The sequence below is a fragment of the Macaca fascicularis genome, chromosome 15 (genome assembly GCF_037993035.2).
Source record: "Macaca fascicularis isolate 582-1 chromosome 15, T2T-MFA8v1.1".
Classification (NCBI taxonomy): Eukaryota; Metazoa; Chordata; class Mammalia; order Primates; family Cercopithecidae; genus Macaca; species Macaca fascicularis.
The window spans coordinates 79,150,368-79,168,383 of NC_088389.1; the positions used below are offsets into that span (position 1 = coordinate 79,150,368).

Genomic DNA, 18,016 nt, shown 5'->3' on the forward strand with positions numbered 1-18,016 from the left:
GCTGGAAAGGTTGTGAAGCACGTGAGCTCCTCTGGCAAGGAGAGTTGGGGAGGCTACAAGGAAGAGGTGAGATTTGACTGGCGTTTGAAGTTGTACAGGATTTTGGATTTAACTGTAGTTTGCTTATTAGTCTCCCTTTAATGGTATCTAATCTAACTGGTGTTTGTGTTTGAAATATGCCCTATTGGTTTCAAAGAGGTTTAAACTTCTAAATATGCCAAAATTTGTACATTAACCAGAAATTGAAAGACTTTGAATACTTTTTATTTCTCTTTTTAAACTAAGAATGAATTTTTCCTGAACTTAATAATGTGGGTATTTTGGAGTTAAAAGGATCTGGAGATAATTAGATTGGGCATAAGCTGAATGTTCTCCATTTACAAATGTCACAAAGACACTTGGCATTGTTTTACTGAAAAGGAAGTAAAATATCAGACCTTGTATTAATAATGTTAGCTTTTAGCAGGATCTCCTCCCAACCTCCACCCACACTCCAAAAAAGGCAAAAGGCATGTCAAGTTGTTTAGACATTTTATCCCATCCCCAGTTCATCTTTTACAAATCAAAACTGTGCAAAGTTGTCTTTCAAATATTTATTGAATCTTTAATCTTTGAAGACATCACCTTTCTCAAAGATAATGACTTGCTCTGATTGTGTCATGTTTGGAAAACAGACATTATCACATGCTGCTGTGTAGAAGTATCATTCTCTTCTTAGCATTTCTTATTAAGTCTGGTCGAGCAACATCAGCTATGCACTTAACCAAGTGTGAGATTAATCATGATTCTGTATCCACCAAATTTTGTAGTTCTGAATTATCCAAAAACGAAGTCTTCTGGAAGGACTTGCTCTTAAATTCTTCTCCAAATGCATTAACATTCTCTCCCAGTTGCCACAATTGTGTCAGTATTGATATCGCTATATAGGAAATTAAATTATGAGATTTGGCAAAAATTATAATGGTGTTGACATTATGAGTGTACCACAAATCAGATTATATCATGAGTTAGATTATAAATTAAAGACATAAATAGTTAAATGCATTCCAACAAATGTGACTTTAGTAAAAAATACTCAGTATGGCAAAATGCTCACATCAACAGAGACATACCTTATATAGCACTCTAGTAGACTCTCAAAAAATGTTTGCCCAATTAAGCTTTTTTTGTTAACTGCTGTCCTGAAGTATGATATAGAAAAAACTTTTTGAGTTGAAAATTTGCTGTAATTTTTTTTCTTTCTTTGCTTCTGGCCCTGGACTTCTATTATTAATTATTACTAGAAATTCTCCTGAGATTAGATTTCAAGAAGAATTCTATGAATAAGACAGTAAATGACATGTCCATATCTGATTCAACTATACTGGGACACAAGGTAATAGCGCCGATATTTCTTGGAGTCCCTTCCAGTGTTATACTCGATCCTAAAGTCTTATGGCAAAAATTGCTTATTTCACAGGGTCTATGTTAAAGTCATTATGAGATGATGAAAGACACAGTTTATGGCTTAAGACGGCTTGGTGGGGGATGTTGACTGTAAATTAAATGGAATATGATAGAATGTTTGGAATGGAAACACCTGTATTAAATATTTTTTTTTAATGAGGGAAGAGTACCAGATGTTCTGTAGGCTCATTCTTTTTTGGTGTACCTTATTTTTCTTTGTTGTTAGCAGAAATATGAAATACATTAAAACTCCTTCACATCTACGCAACAGAAATAGAATAAGAGAGCAAATGACATGACTGCTAGATAAAGCACTACCTAAAATAATTGCCTTAAGCTATTTGGAGATTTATTGTAAATTAGATTGCAGGAATGTGCGTGATAAAAATGGCATCTGTCATTTAAAAACAATATAATTTATTTTAAAATAGATCCATGTGCATGCTTAGATTGACATGTCTTTAAATTTTGATGATAATTTTATCACTACCACCCCCAAGCCCCAATATTTTATGTGCCGTTTGCTTTGGGATTTTCCTTGAATTAAAAATTGAACAATCTTATTGCAGTGCAGAAAGAATTTCATTACTTTCAGAGGTGACCTTCCAGATTCTATTAGGACAAGAAAATAGCCTTTCACAACATCAGTCAAAATCTCTTTCCATATGAGCTTCACCTGAGTCTAGCACCTCCAAATGCTCTAGAAACTCTCTTTGACATTTCTCCTTATGTCTGTCCTTCCCAGCCAAAGTCAACAATACATATGTGCTAAGATTGTTTAGGGGTCATCTTCTTTATTGTTTTGTTGTATGATGCTGACACTGGAATTTCTGTTGCATAGGCTCTTCAGGTTGAGAGTTAGTATCTTGAAGATAGGGATTGAATATCCTGGGGTGTTTTTGTTTTTGTTTTGTTTTTTAATATCCTGTTTCTTAACTTCCCAGAGAACCTAATTCACATGCCTGTGCCTAATGGGCATTTTGTAACATTATTAACTGGTTCTTTCTGATAAATATCCCATGATTCCTTTAAAGATTATCTTGACTTATCCTGCACTTTTTAGGTATACCTTCAGAACTACAAACCAAATATTAATCAACTATTTTCAGCTTTTCTGTTAAAGATGTAATAGTACCAAAGGAGACAGGATTTTTATTTGTTATTATGTAGTAGGTCATAATATTTTTATTTTAAAGTGATACCAAAATATATGATGAACCTAGCATTCTCAGTTCAGCTCAGTTAACAACTATGAAGAGTTATATTTTTATTGCTTCAAGAGAATTGACAATCTCATAAATGTTCCAAAAGAACATTCTTGAAGATGATATCTTATTTCCTCTGTTTCAGCATTCTGAAATCCAGGTTTTTTCACCTAAGGAAATCTATTAGGACCCACTTCCTATTATGCATAGAACTACTTAAATACTCTTCTCTATAATTTCCATTTAGATTTGAGCAAGATCATGGAAGTAACACATACAAAAAATATAATAGCAGCTGACAGGTAGTCTCTGGGATGCTTTCCCGTCTCAAGAGGGATTGCATAACCAATGGGGTATGAGGAATTTGGAAAAGAATTATGCAAAATAACCTTATATTAGAAGATGGAGAGTAAAAGACAAAGAGAGTTTGAAAATATGAGGTCTGTTTATCAGAAAAAAAGCAATGAACCTCACTAATTTAGTGACTTTTCAGTTATGTGAAGAATAATGACAATGTTTTCTCTATCAGTAAACAAACATAAAGGCTCACAAAGGAAATAAACTTTATATGGCAAAGATTAAGATTAAATAGGATGAAACTATTCTCAAAATGAAGGCTGTTATGTGTTGGAATGATTAATTTAGGAGGACCGTAGAACTGTTTCATTAGGAAGTCATAGGAATGATGTGATGAAGACACATAAAGCGTCTGAAATGATGGGGATTAAATGACATTTTAAAGAGCCTCCTGTTTTAATGCTTTCTAATATTTCTTTTCATTTATTATTTAATTTCTTTATTAATTGCCCTGATTTTATCAGATTTATCATCTCATGGTTAAAGCTTTTAAAACTTCATTGTGAAAAAAGAGGACTTTAGTGTTTAGTTATCATATTGGAACACATATTTCTGTCTTCTCTTCTTTTGTTGTTGGTGCACCAATCAAAGCACTAGCTCCAAAATAATAAATAATTTCATATACACACAAAAATTCCTCTAGCCAGTATCAACAGAGGGTCAGCATTTTAGAGTATTTACGATGGAAAGGGTTACTGTAACTGAAATCCAGCTGAAATCATTTTGCTCTGGGTCTCTATTAATATACAGAACTGATGTTTCATTTTAAAATAAACCAGGTGAGTTGTATTTTTAAAGTGGGATTTTCAGAGTTGGAAATTTTCGGGATTAGATGCTATTTTTCAACTTCTTTCTTTTTAGTTTTTTCTGAGGAATTTTAAATCCCATTACTTTGAACAACAGTGATTTTTCTTAAATTTATAAAAGGTAATTGTTACCATGGAGTTAAACTTATGGGAAGAAGGATCAGAAACTGATGCTCCTATGCACACTCCACAGCAGAATTGCTGGGTACCTAAACAGTCACTTGTGTCAAGCACTATACTTTGGGAATGTAGACAACCAAATCATGAAAATATTAACATCAGGGAAATATGTGATGCTGGTAGAAGCTTTTAGAGATACAACACACACGCACACACCACACGCATACACACACACGCACACACACACCATTCCACATGTACACAAATTGTTTTAGAACTACAAAAAGAAAATCAAGAATATGAGTTTCTATTTAAGTGTTTGTTATTGAGATGAGTCAGAAGCACATTGAATCCTCTTTAGTCACATCAAGGTGATATTTGGGGGGGGGGGGTTGTTGTCATTGTAATTGTTAATGTACAATATGTTCAGTGTAAAGTATTTCCATACCACAGACTCCGAGACTCCAGCATTAAGGAAAATTCTTAAGCACCATGGACAGCTACAGCTTTTTTCTAGCGGCTGCACAGTTTAACAACACTCAGGGACCAGTTAAGAATTCATTCAGGGCTCATAATCCGTGTGTTCACTGTGAAATTCCACCTTGAATTTTCAGACCATGGTGTCTCAAGTTAGCACTTTTTTTTTTTTTTTTTTTTTTTTTTTTTTTTTTTTTTTTAAATGGAGTCTCGCTCTGTCACCCAGGCTGCAAGCTCCGCCTCCCAGGTTCACGCCTTTCTCCTGCCTCAGCCTCCCGAGTAGCTGGGACTACAGGCGCCCGGCACCATGCCCAGCTAATTTTTTGTATTTTTAGTAGAGTCGGGGTTTCACCGTGTTAGGTAGGATGGTCTCAATCTCCTGACCTCGTGATCCGCCCGCCTCAGCCTCCCAAAGTGCTGAGATTACAGGCGTGAGCCACCGCGCCCGGCCAAGTCAGCACTTTCATTTTCACGCCAGTGTTGAACAGTTTGTGTACAATCCTCTGCAGCTCTTTCACAGTATCTGGTAAACTATTGTAGATTCTAAGAATAAGTCAAAGTGATGTCCCCAAAGTTCCAGATCAGTGCATTTGGGTTTTGTGGGGCACACCCAGGAGTTCTTAAGATGTAATATTTCCAACTTTTATTTTAGATAGAGGAGGTATACGTTGAAATTAAAAATAATAAATTACAAATTTAAATTTTTAATAGAAAAAAGACAATATAGCAAAGAAAGGGTTACCTACATTTCTTGGTCATATGAAGTTGGTACTTACTTTTAATGGTGAAAACTACAATTCCTTGTGCACCAACCTAATAGTACTAGCAACGCAGCATTTCCAGTTTACCTCCAGCCTAGTTCATTCATTTATGTCACTTCCCAGCCTCTGTAGAAATTTCATTATGTGAATCATATCAGAGAGTTCCAATGGAATTTAGGACTTCAGAGTTACCTCAGTTGAAGACTGAGACCATGAAAGCTAATGTGGTTTGCTTGAAATCACCTAACAATGTATGTATATATTTCGTGTATGCAGTGATGAACACAGTTTCTAGGTGTGATCAATTCTATTATGTGCAATTAATGGAAATCCAAAGACAGCATGATTCAAATGGATAAATAAAAACATGAGATAAAAACCTTCTCAGCCATCGAGATAGTTATATGAAATTTGTCTAGGTTTGAAATCCCTTTTATTTTATCAGTGAACTTGATGATATTATTGTAGGTACTCAAGATTTGACCTTAATTAAAAAATGAAACTTTCCACAAATTCCTAAATGCAACCCAGGCTGGTTCCTCTTTTCTCTCCTCTGCATCTCAACATTCTGGGCCCTTTCTCCTCTTATCATTAATGGAGGTTTTAAATGCAAACTCTCAAGCAGTCCAGTTCCTCTCATTTCTCAGCCTCAGCTCTCACTCTGTACAGCAAAAGTCTAGGAATCAATATGGTTAAAGGCAGAACTCTTCTCTGAGAGTGTTGTAAAGAACTCAGATAAAGCAAAAAATGATGTGGAGTAGTCTAGGTCAGACAAGAACAAGAATAATAGTGCTAAAGAAATTAGAAGCAGGTAGCAAATCATCTACAAGGTTTTAACATCTTAGCCACACTTTCTTATCTACTAATTTGGCGACAAGAGTGTTGTAATAAGTCCCCAGAGGAATAATGAGATGCTCCTACCCAAAACTCAATGCTAGTAACCAAGGAAAAGAATGTCTTGTGACTATGAGCACTAGGCTAGCAAGCTATGCCCCAGAAAACTTCTTCAGGCAATAAAGTCTTAGCAGTTTATGCCCAGAAGGAAGATTCCTCAGGAACCTTGGAATTTGTGGTATTCTATGAAGTAGAGGTGGAAGAGAGGTGACTGAGACTCCTTTTACAAAGGACTTGATTGTTTTCTTCTAATATTCAGTGTGACAGTTTATTGCACATGGATTCTTCCTTCTCAAATAGTTTGAAATGTGTCAAGGGAAATGTGTCCCACTTTCACAGCTCTAAAATCTCAACAGGCAAGAAACCAGCATAAATTCAGAGAGAACCATGAGGGAAATAAGTTGGCACCACACTTTAAAGTTCCAGAAGTTGAAGAGGACTGAAAATGGGTCATCTTTCAATGAACTAAAAGAAAGGCTTCCCACAATGGAAACTTGATGTAAGCATTTGAACATGTATGAGATTCATGTCAAGGTCTAGTCATTCAGTGTCCCTGATGCAGTGACCATAAGCCTGACTTCCAGTAAGAACCACAGGTGCCAGTCCAAGTAACATGGTGATGCTATAAGAGTGTTAAATTGGCTGGGCACAGTGGCTCATGCCTGTAATCTCCACACTTTGTGAGGCCAAGGTGGGCCGATTGCTTGAGCTCAGGATTTCGAGACCAGCCTGGGCAACATGGTGGAACCCTGTCTCTACAAAAATTACAAAAAAAATTAGCCAGGCATGGTGCTACACACCTGTGGTCTCAGCTGCTCAGGAGGCTGAGGTGGGAGAATGGCTGGAACCTGTCAGGCAGAGGTTGCAGTGAGCCGAGATTGCACCACTGCACTCCAGCCTGGGTGACAGAGCCAGACCCCGTCTAAAAAAAAGAATGTTAAATCAGCCAGGCATGGTGGCTCACGCCTGTAATCTCAGCACTTTGGGAGGCCAAGACAGGGAGATCACAAGGTCAGGAGTTCGAGACCAGCCTTACCAACAGGGAGAAACCCCATCTCTACTAAAAATACAAAAATTAGCCAGGTGTCGTGGCATGCTCCTGTAATCCCAGCTACTCAGGAGACTGAGGCAGGAGAATTGCTTGAACCTGGGAGGCAGAGGTTGCAGTGAGCTGAGATCATGTCACTGCATTCCAGCCTGGGTGACAGAGGGAGACTCTATCTCAAAAAAAAAAAAAAAAAAAAAAAAAAAAAAGGTTTTAAATCATCTGGCCATTATTTTTGTCTTTAGACATCCCATTTTGATTAGATCTTAACACATGTATGCATTTTCTTCTTGTAACAAAAGTTTTTAGTGGAATTGTCATTTAGTGGGGTCACTGAAGAACTAATTCTTTGATGACCCTTTAGTGGAAAAGCCTACTCCAGTATAATCACTGCAAGAGGCTTCAGATGATTTTAGCCATAGAAAAAGGAGGAGAAGGTGTATAAAACAAGTAAGAAAATAAGATAAAAGTCAGCTAAAAAATTTAGAATCTCAAACAATAGATTAGGCCCAGAACAGGTGAATAGATACTGTGTAAGTTTATTGTTGAATAGTTTAACATTAGAATGTAGATGACTTTGTATAGACTTCCATTTTTCTATAATTCTTTTAAAAACACAAATCAATAGGATTTTTTGGTTGTTATGTTCTTAATGACCTCTGAGGCAAACACTTTGGCAGCAACTTTTTATTGATAAATGCATTTTATCCTGATTATTTAAAAATTAGAAATTCATCTATAGTACATATGGTAATTCTTGCTTAACCAAAAAACTAAACTTACCTAACCATTTCATTCCACCACCATTTCAAAATGCACTGGAGTGTACTGGGCTACTTGTGAGGCATCTTTTTTCTGTGGAACCTTAGTGTATCTCTCTTTGTGATCTAACATTCCTATTTTCTTTACTGAAAACTTGAGAATCAGCGAACCAGCACAATATGCTCAAGTTTGCATAGAAATACACTGCAAAACTTGGTGCCCTTTGGCCTGTTTTCCATGGTGCTAGTCATTAACTGTTACCTTCTAATTCTGCCTCTATATCTTATCAAATATTGTGAGTACACCTTATATTTCAGGAAGAACTCTCACTGTCTCTGGCAAAGTGAGCTGCAGTAGTTCATTATCCAGAGCTCAGATATCAGATCACAAACAGCTTCAAGCATCTGGAATAGCACTGAACTATGTTTGATGGGGGAGAAAGAAACAGTGGTGGAACCAATGAATGTGTGTTGTAAAGAATATTTTACCCAGCCTTTGAGTGTACAAAAATAACAATAGTAACTAATAAGACCTGGAAACTAAGAGATTATAGTAGTGCCATTGACTGACCAGACTGAAAGCATTCAGAATGACCAAGACAAAAGAAAGATAAAAAAGCAGAAAACATGTGGCAAACAACAGAAGAATAGGAAAGGAAAAGAGACTGTGGGAGTGAGGGTGATGATAGTGGCTATAAACTGTAAACACCAAGCGCCCGTAAGAAAGAAAGGGTCAGATAGGGGAGGTAGGCAAAGGGGCTTATCAAAAAGCTATTCTAGATCTCAGCAGTCTCTCAAGATATGAGTGGCATAAAGGCAAATATAATACATCAGCCCTAAAGGAACACCACTATGTTGTTCAGGAGGATCATATTTAATGTGAGGATAAATTAAATCACCCCTGGGATCACAGGAGAGTGTCACTGCACACAAAATTTACTGAAAGCCTTCATACGTGTAGTTAACCAGTGAATATGAGCTCCATGAAACTAGGAACCCTGTTCTATCTGTCATTGGGACTCACACATTTCCTGGCACATAGTAAGCCCACAATAAGTATGCTGAATGAAATAATGAGTAAGCCATCATCACTGTCATGTAATCAGGATAAAATGCATTCATCAATAAAAAGTTGCTGCCAAAGTAGAGCTTTTGACTGTAGGATACTGTGAACATGTGCAGTTAAATAGGGGTAAGTGTGTTGTACATGGTATCTTACGATATGGATTAGGAAAGGCAAAAGGGAGAAATAGAAGAAGAAGGAAAGAAAACATAAGAATGACTTGGAATGGAAAAGCCTGGAAAACCTAGCCTGATAAATAGATTGTTTACCTTTCTCTGTTCTAAAATAACTTGGTTAGAAAGGGATGCTCTTCATAAAGTCTCTAATTTTGTAAGTTTGTTGTACATTTTGCCCATATATTGTTAAAGCTGCCATGATTAGCTGAATGGGGGTACCTCTTTTATTTGAGTTTTTGTTCCTGAAAAGAGAGAATACTTTTGTTCTCCCTCCCTCAAAACAACTGCAACTCAGAACAACTTGAAAAGACATGTTTTGAAGAGCAAATTAGAAAAACAACAGATTCGTATTAGTTGAATAATGCATGGGTATTTTCTGCTAGGTACTTTGCCTGGTTTTAGCCTTTGTACATAATCAGCATATAATGCAGCTGTATAAAAATTGCCAGTTGCTTCTTTCTTCAAGGGAATGCATTTATAAGTACCCTCCAGCCCTCTGAAGAGCATGTAATGGTGTGCCATGGTCACATTTGCCAGCTTCCCTGTGGACTGTGCCTGGGCTCAAACACAATGAGGATGGGTTGACTGTGCCTACAGGGACTGCTCTTGTAGAAAAATAAAACTTTCAACTTTCAGAAAAAATCCTTAGCACAGAGGTATCTGAGGAGCCATAATGTTGATTCCAAAGAACAAGCTAATGCACAGATGGATGCGGAATACTTCCCAAGGGTTTCTATCTTTTTTTTACACCTTCAGGGAAAGATTATTGCAAACCTGAGTCCTACTTGAGTCTTCTCGGCTTCTCTCCAGCTAGGCAATTATGCCTCTAATCTTGAAGGGGCAGGGTTAATATCTTTGATCATCTTTCTGCCTGTCAGTGTATCCACTGAGATATTTTTCTGAAAGCAACATATTAGAAAATACAAGAGGACTTTGATATTCCTTGCAAATACTATATAAAACATTCAAACTTATTCATTTTGTAGGTATCTATAATTCTGTTCAAAGCTTGACATTGGGAAATACTTCAAAAACAATGTAGTCTGGCATCAGGTGTCTAGAAGTGTTAATTTCCTGATTATTATTATTATTATCATGGTGTTTGATGGTGGTGGTGGTAAGGATGGAGTTAGGGGGAAAGGTTGAGGCACCTTAGAAGTAGACTTTTCCCACCTCTTCTCACATAAATTCTTGGATTACTTTGTATCATTTGACTTACATCTCTCCATTTCCTTCCTCTCAACCCCACCCCTGAGAACCACTGTTTATTCTCTATCTCTGTGCAAAGTAGCAGATATGTAGGACAAACATGTCTAAAGATCTAATGTACAACATGAAGACTATAGTTAGTAATAGCATATTGTATTCAAGACACTTGCTAAATGAGTAGATTATAGCTGCTGTTGCCACAGAGGGGAAAAATGGATAACTCTGTGACATGATAGATATCTTAAATTTGTTTCACTGTAATGACCATTTTACTCTATGTATGTATTTCATAACATCATGTTGTATACCTTAAATAGATATACACACAAACATTTTTGTAATTCTCAAATGACTCATAAGGAATGCTCCTCCTCCATTCAAATAGTGAAAGGGAAAAGGCAAGTGATGTGGGTTGCCAAAATGGCTGACTGTAGAAATCACAAACAAGGTTTACAGGACTACTGAAAAGTTGAGACTCTAGAAACAGAAGTAAAGATGGTGATTTATTTTATTTTATTTTATTTTATTTTATTTTATTTTATTTTATTTTATAGAATCAAAATAACCCTGAAAGGGAAGGGCTGCTCTTGGTCTTTTGATTCAGCAGTCAGTTTTTTACAAGGCAGGCTTGGGATGCTGCCTTTATGGTTCTGCGAGGGCTGCACCCCATCTGGAAGAGGAATCAAGTTGTAGGGCCACCCTTGGGGACCTAATTCTGAGACTTGCACCCATGCTTGTTTGTGCATATGCACAGCTTCACAAAGGGTGGCCATAGGTCACATACACACACACACACACACACACACACAGAGTTCCAGATTTTCTATTATTAAAAAGGATAGCAGTGTGTGTTGTTGTAGAAAGACTTACATCAGTAAAAACCTTGAAAATGTGAAAGTAGAATTACTTAACTTTAAAAAATTCTAGTTAATATATTCAGAAGTTCTTAGTCCCTGCAGATTTTTAGGAGCTGAGGTGTTATGGGACTTCATTTAATAATTGGCTAGATCCAGGTTGTAGGAGAATACTCTGGCCATCTACCAACACTTAGGGGATATTCTTCCCTTATTCTCCAAAATGTGCAATTTACTTGGTGCTTGTAATTTCTTTTGAATATTTATACTTCTTTCCAGAAGAAAGTCAGCATCTTATAAATTAGTCTAGTATTCTTGAGGAATTCAGGAAGATTATAACAAATCATCATGGGTGAAAAACCTCAATCTTACAAGTAAGTAAGGACTTCAGCGCATGATTAAATTTCCTAGGGCTGGAGTTACTGAAATGATAGGCTTATACACAGTAATGCTAATAAAAACCTCTTGGAAACACATTTTCAATTTATAACTATGAAGGAAAATGTAGGCCTTTCATCAGGCCTTCTTCTCATTATCAAAATGTCTTTTGCACAATAGCAAAGAGACATCAATGTTAAAATCAGGTAAGAACATAGATTCTTGATGATATGACCACAGTTTTAGGTCTCAAAATTGCATACTATTTATAAAAGCGGTTGACAAATACATTTAAAATTATAACTTATTTTTGCATTCAAAGCATGATTTTAGAGAAGGTGAGTAAAAGTATGCCCATTATTAGAAAATGCCCTAAAGCCTTATCATTGTTATGTAACAACCAATACAGGTTTTAATAGCTAAATTGAGTTAAAGCTTTTCTCCTGGTGACATGTGTCCATTCTCCCAGAATGAAAACTTCCTGTCTCTTGACTTTACAAATGGTGCAGGTACTTCCTTCCTTCATTCAATATATATTTATAAAGCATCTAACAATCAACTAGATACTAGGTGCTAGGATACAGCAGTAAACAAAGCAGGCAAAGAAACAAGAAACAAAGAAGTATCTGATATAATGTTAACTAGTGATAAATACTGGGAAGAAAAGTAAAACAGGGAAAGGGGACAGAGAGGTACAAGGTTTTGAAAAAGATTCCCTGGAGGTGACATCTGAGTACAGAACTAAATTAAGTGAGAAAGTGAATCATGCAGATATCTAGGGCAGTGATTCTTAACCAGGGTGACTGTGCCTCTCCAGGGACGTTTGATGTCTGGAGAAGTTTTTAATTGTCACAACTGGGGGAAGGGATGGTACTGGCATCTGGTGGATAGAGAACAAGGATGCTGCTAAACACCCTGTGCTGCAGAGGGGAGGTCCCTGTAGCAAAGAATTATCCAGCTTAAAATGTCACTAGCACTGAAGTTAAGAAACCCTGATCCAGAGAAAGAGCATTCCAGGATAAGAAGAAAGTAAATAAACACAACAGACCATGAGATGGGAACTTGCTTGATATATTCAAGGAAGACCTAGGGGGTGTGTGTCACTGGAGCACGGTAACAAGCAGTTACGTATCAGGAAAAGAATTTGGAAGATAGCTCAGGGCCAGGTCACGTGGGGTAACAGGCAAGACTCCTGCCTCTCCTTTGTCTGCTCTGCTTCCCTCTTTACTAAGCTCCTATTCCAAACTCCCCAAGGAGAACTAGCTGGCTTTGCTGGCAGATGTCCTAGGAAGCTGAGTGGGTTTTGGTGGGAGACAAGGATTTCACATATGTGTTTACCTGAAGAGTACATTCAAACCCATCTTGCACCATGATAGGAGATCTTAGAGTTGGCTCTCCAGAGGTTGGGAAGATCATTTCACTAAAGTTCTGGAATAGAGTTCTCGAGTATGATCATTACTAGACTCATGGCTCTTTCAATTTATATTAGTGAACATGAAATAAAATTAAGCATTCAGTTCCTCCAATGTACTAGCCACATCACATTCCTAACAGCCATATGGAATCCTCGCCCTAAGCGTGGAACTCTGACTGCCCTCAGTCTCTGGGGCTGTTTTCTGTACTGCTCTTATCCTGACCTTCCCCAGACTTTTTGTGCTGAGACACCTGATGACCTCTTGGAAGGGCAGCCACTTTGGTATTGTTCAGGGGCACAGAAAAGTGTCCTCCACTGTCTCCAGGCCTCTTCAAATGATGTGTGGATGACTACCAGGTTTATGCTTTATTTGCTAGCCAACTGCCCTTGTTTTTTGAAATAATGGTTCATAGGGGATCCTGAAGTCCTTTTGGGTTGGCAACTTGCATTTACAGCTCTGGTTCTGAGTCTAGTTTGCATCATTTCTCCTCACTGTGTTATTTTCCACTTGCCCACACTGTCACTTCTATTTTGCTTTTCTGCCTACACAACAGAGATTTTGTTCTAAGATATGAGTATTACTCAGTGACTCTGTTTTCCAACTTTAAAAATAAGTTTAAAGAACAAAGTATATTCAGAATCGCATATATGGATTTCATATTTCTACTTAGTACATTGTATGGTATGTGCTTTGATTTTGTTAGTTGGATGTGTTCTTCTAGAAATAAAATCCCAGGCATTATCTTTATATAAAGCCAGCAACGGCTCAGATTTGAAAGGACAACAAAACTAAGATAAGAATTAGGCTCCTCAATCAGTAGAGTTTATCCTCACTCGTAATTTTTTTAAGCTCTTGGTAGTGGATGCCTTTAAAATTTTCTTTAAATATTTATGGCATTGGTTGTCAAATTTTGTGGCTTCAGGTTTCTTTTATACTCTTAAGCATTATTGAGGGCCTCAAAGAGCTTTTGTTATGGAGACTATATCTTTCTGTATTTACTATATTTGAAATTAAAACTGGGACAATTTAAAGCTCAAGAAAATCCAAGCACATATAACTTTAGCCATCACAGCAATTGCATTATAACACATCACGTAGCCTCTGGAAGAATCCGCTGCATGTTTGTGAAAGAATGAAAGCAAAAAAGGCAAACAGCATCTTAGAATTGTTGTGAAAATAGTTGTGACCTCACAGACCCCTCGAATAGAAATGCAGTGACCCTCAAGAATTCCCAGACCTTACTTAGAGAACTGCTAAGCACACAGTTATTTTGCTTCTAGAAATTTTTTTTTTTACTACTACTGGGTTAATCTTTCCTTGGCCTGAAGTGGCCAATAGATATCTGTGGAGAAGTAAAGAAGAAAATGGGCATTTATTAAGCACATTCTCTGGGTCTGTTCCATCATCTCCCAACTTCCAGTTAATCACCAGTCTCATTTCATGTATAGTCATCTATTTCCATTGGCTTGAGGATGGGATCATCTCTCCCTGTGTTCCTGCAGCAGCATCCCAGCTGGCTGATTTGCAGTCCTCTTGGCTTGTCTCCAGTCTTTCTCCACCTGTGCCCAGAGCAATCTGCCTAAAACCCCTATGATACCATATTTGACCCTAATCTTTCCCGCAGACCTTTGGATGAAGTGAAACTTCCTCCGCATGGCTGACAAGGCCCATTCATCACCAGGCTCTACAGATCCCTCATATTATTTTCCTTCTTTCTACTGCCCCCACCCTCCATGCCACACTCATATCCTAGCACTTTTAGTTTGTTGAGCACCTGAACATTTGTGTTCTTTCTCATATTTGAACGTGTAAATGTGTTATTCCCACTGTCTGGAACTTCTCAGCTATTCCTGGCCAAAACCTGCTGGTCCATCATATTTCAAAGCAGATGTCATTTCAATGAGGAAGATTTATTTACCACCACCACCCCCTTGATGAGGCTAGTACTCCTCTTATTTGCCCCTGTGATACCTGGCCCTCTCCTTGTCATGGCACTTGTGACACTGCAAGGTACTTCTGTTTCCTTGGTTATATCCCCTTACCTGAAAGCATCTTGAGGTAAGGAAACAAGTCTGGGATCATCTGCATCCTCTGCCCATAGGGGTAGAGGATGGTCACATGGTACACAGTTGTTGAATGATGAATTAATCAGTCAAAAAATTATTTTCAGAGTGCTAGGGCTTTATTACAAATGGAGTTGACTTGTAAAGAGGCTCTTCTACAATCTTTCTTCTGTACCCTCCTCCCTCCCAAAGACATCCTTCTATGGGAGGATTAGGGAGGAGGAAATCTGGTGAAAAGGGGCACTGCTTTTGCCAAAGTCCTCTAAAACAACCACTGAGTCCTTCTGGATCCAGTTGAGAATCTTCTAGAGGAAGAGGTTTCGCTCGCATCTTCAAGGTCCTTCATTTCTACATCCTAGGGACTTTTGTCCTCTTTTGCCTTTTGAGCTGTGGCTCACTAGTCCTGGATAGTTTTGAGGGGCTTCCACTTCCATGGCTGCTTTCTCTTTCCAGGCAAGCTGGATCTGCTGGAGAAGTTTTCTGCGCTTCTTACCGGACAGAGTAATGTTGGTACGTGCACTGGATGCCTGCTTCTTGAGGTGGTGCTGCATGATCAGCCCTTGGTCTATCACAGCCCCAACCACCCGGTGCCTCAGATGCCACTCCCAGTTCAATACCCACAGGTGCTTGAACAGCTTTTTCTTCAGTTCTGTTCGGGGGCAGTTGATATTTCCCTGGAGAGTCCCCATAGTCACGCCACAACGCCAGTTCCCAATCAGTCAACTTTTTAAGTATTTCCTTTATAATAAATGTTTTATTTGCATTATCTCATTTAATCATCTTAACTTACTTCCATTGCCTAAACATCCCACCAGCAAAGAAATAGTGAAGCTGTTCTCAACATCATATGCTGAGAACAAAGGGATCACCCAAATAGGGACAACGCACAGAAATGAATAAAGATTAAGGTAAATTTTCCAAGGGAGAAGGCAGGCAAAGAATCATTCTGACAAAGCAGTTGGGTCCTCTTTCAACTTCTAAGTGACATTGCTGGAATATTCCCAACCAGAACTCAGAGTAAAACCACTAAAAATACTTGTTAAGGGAAACCGATCTGTTTCATCCTGAAAGTACTTTCCCAGTTGGCAGTCTTGAAAATGTCTATGCTCCTGGAGTTTTATAGCCTTACTTTAAAAAAAAAAAAAAAGTTTTGTTTTTAAAATAAATTCCAAGAGCACTAGGGACGTGAAGGTTACATAGACTTACTTCACACTTAGTGGAAAATTCTTATCTTGTAAGTCTTTCTTTCTTCTGACAATTTCTTGTTACATTGATTAAATCCCTGTGAGTTGTTTTCTTCCAGTTCAGCCTCTGGGTTCCTGTTTATTTTTCCAGAAAGAACTCAGTAAAATTCTGAAAACAGAAAAGGAATTGAAAATATAGTTTTATTATTTATATTTTGAAAGAGGCATGAATGTTCATGGTAGATACAAATATACAAACACAGAAAAAATTTAAATAATTTCCAGTAATTCCACCACTGTTGGTATTTTAATATATATTCTTCCCATCTGTCTGTCTTGCACATACACACACACACACACACACACACACACTCTTTCCCTATTTCCTTCTCTTATGTGTGAATGTATGCATATTTTTAAAATTTACCAATATAGTATCATATGGAACTAATTCTTATGAAATCAGCCTGTTTCATTTAATTGCAAATATCTTTCCATGTCATTAATCATGTGCCTCTGCTTCTCAAATGTTAATGCATGTGCAGATCACTGGGGAACTTGTTGGAAATGCAGAATCTCAGGCCCTCCCCCAGATCTACTGCATCAGAAACTGAATCTTAACAAGTTCCAGGTAAAGGTGACAATATTGGTCCACAGACCATGTTTTAGTAGCAGAGGTTGAAATCTTTTCTGGAGATTGCACAGGGTCCCCAATATTGATGTAGTTAATTTTATGTAAATAAGCCCCATGTGATCAAACACTGGAGTTATTTCCGATTGCCCTGCTAGGATGAGACACATTCTTACAAATATTAGTATATATCCATCATTATTTCCTTAGGAGAAAAAGCCCTGTAGATACTTTGCTGAATTGTACATGTTTTGAGGGAAATAGTTTATTTTTAAGGATTACAAAATAGTGATTCATTCTACTTTATAGCATGTAAGACTCTAAAATGTAGCCATAGTACTTCCTGACATATATATGCATTTTCCCCTATCTGCAGTGAACCAAAACAGAGCTTTGACATTTTTTATTATTCTGATCAAAGTGCTGTTATCACTTGAAATGGCTTCACCTCTATCTTCAATTCATCTAATTTTATCCATCCTTCAACACAAGAGTTTTAATCTTGCTTCTTCCAGAAAGTCTCCCCTAATAGTCCAACTTACAGTGGGCTCACTTGCTAAATATTTTCACCATTATTCTTTGGGCCAATTATCTCAAAACATACTTTTCTACTTTCTCTTGAAACAACTTAAATCTGTGACTTTGGTCCCTCTCATCTCCTTGACCGGATTATAAATGACAGAGGGAATGGATCTTCAGCGTGCTTCATCTAAGTCCTGTGCAACCCCTCTCACTCCAAGAAGGTTTGAGTGCATTAGAGAAAGCACAGGATTTGGAATGAAAAGGCTCGTGTTTGAAGCCCAGCTCTGCCATTTACTGAGTATTCAAGGAATAAGTCATGTAATCTCTCTGAGCCCTAGCTTTATCATCTGTAAAATGGATACAGTATCTGCACTGCTTGCTAAGATTCTAATCCATCATGTCTTTTCCAAAAAATCTAAATAATTCAGTAAAAGTCTCAATGTAGAGCTGTCTCTAAATTTCATATAAGATATGCACGTCTCTCTCTCTCTCTCTGTCTTTCTCTCTGGTACACACACTTACACACACAAACACAGAAGAATGTATCTCAAGTTCAGGAACCTTTACCCAACAACAGTATCAGGCAGAAACGGAACAATATTGTTTTGTTTTTGTTGCATTGCATTTATTTACTTTCTTTTCAAAAATT

The 18,016-nt window shown here is 37.6% G+C and overlaps 1 protein-coding gene and 1 pseudogene across 3 annotated transcripts in view; one reads left to right on the plus strand and one right to left on the minus strand.

Annotated features, from left to right (window-relative positions):
• Positions 1-18,016, plus strand: part of SLC24A2 (solute carrier family 24 member 2) — a 271,203-nt gene that overhangs the window by 59,682 nt on the left and 193,505 nt on the right. The gene's annotated exons all lie outside the window — the stretch shown is intronic.
• LOC107127656 (uncharacterized protein C11orf98-like) lies at positions 14,236-15,850 on the minus strand (annotated as a pseudogene).